Below are 1,653 nucleotides of genomic sequence, written 5' to 3'. Positions count from 1 at the left end.
TGCCTTTGTATGTCTGTGTTTTTGTTTAAATGTTTCTCTTCTGAGCAGACAGAGGATGTCCATGTATCAAGGGTAAACGGTATCCTTGGGATGTCAACCCGTTGATGTTTAAATGTAAAAGGTTAGGGTTAGGGCACAGATGGAACAAGAAGCTATGGTTAGTTATAAAAAATAATATATTAGTTATAAATAAACAAGGAACAAGGGTTAGTTATAAATGTATTTGGTTAGGGTTTAGGGTAGGTAAGTCCCAAGGACCCCGGATTGCACAACATTGGTAGGCCTGAACAGATGACGATGAGGCAGCCTATAGGGATGTCACAGACCTGGCAGTGTGGTGCCAGGACAACCACCTCTCCCTCAATGTCAAAAAGACAATGCGAGCACGCCCCCCTCCACATCGATGGGGCTGTGGTGGAGCTTGTCGAGATCTTCAAGTTCCTCGGTGTCCACATCACTAAGGACCTATCATGGTCCACACACACCAACATAGTCGTGAAGAGGGCACGACAACACCTTATCCCCCTCAGGAGGCTGAAAAGATTTGGCATGGGCCCTCAGATCCTCAAAAAGTTATACAGCTTCACAATTAAGAGCATTTTGACTGGCTGCATCAACGCTTGGTACAGCAACTGCAAGGCACCCGACCACAATGCACTACAGAGGGTGGTGAGTACGGCCCAGTACATCACTGGGGCCAAGCACCCTGCCATCCAGGACCTCTATACCAGGCGGTGTCAGAGGAAGGCCCAAGAAATTCAGACTCCAGCCACCCAAGCCATAGACTATTCTCTCTGCTACCCCATGTCAAGCGGTACCAGTGCACTAAGTCTAGAACCAACAGGACCCTGAACAGCTTCTACCCCCAAGCCATAAGGCCATAGCCGCAGCAAAAATCAGAAGAAGGAAAAAATAGTAATTTTTGAAAATATTTGTTCACAAAAGTAGTGCACTGGGCCTTTACTAGTATTAGCGGACCGATTATAGACTTCTGGAGCGCAAACAAAAAAAACTGCATCTCCACTTTGGCAAAAAAGGTAGTTATATAATTAAGAATAGTCTCTTGCAGGATTCAATAGTTGGAATTTTAATAGTTGCCCTGTCCCTTTCTCTGCAATTGTCATTCTAATAGAATCCAGAAAGAACAAAACCCTGTCCTCAAACATTTACATAAAAAGGTGCAAAGTTATGGGCTAAGATAAAACATCCACATCAAATTAAATATTTTTCTTGATCAAAAAACATGGAAAACAACCACTTGTGCTGTATTAATTTACCATCCCTACAAACCACTTAATGTAAATGTACATAGGCTGGTCATCTAGGTTTGTACCTGTAGACCTTCTATCACCATGAAGAAAAACAATGCACAATACAGTAATTGAGTACATTAAGACATCAAGTGGTTTGTGACGATGTGATGTGATGATGTGACTCAGTTGCTAGGGTTGTGGGTTGGATTCCCAAAGGGGACCAGTACGAAAAAGTATGAAAATGTATTCACTCACTACTGTAAATTGCTCTGGATAAGAGCGTCTGCTAAAATGGAAAAGGAATGAATAGACCATTTCAGTTTCCACATAGAAATAATTTGCATAATTGGCCATGTGCATGTAATTGTGATGGACGCTGTAGGAGAGAGGAGTAATGTCG

This window comes from Coregonus clupeaformis, chromosome 7, assembly GCF_020615455.1.
Source record: "Coregonus clupeaformis isolate EN_2021a chromosome 7, ASM2061545v1, whole genome shotgun sequence".
Lineage (NCBI taxonomy): Eukaryota > Metazoa > Chordata > Actinopteri > Salmoniformes > Salmonidae > Coregonus > Coregonus clupeaformis.
The sequence above is the reverse complement of the archived record's forward strand: the minus strand, read 5'-3'. Positions refer to the sequence as shown.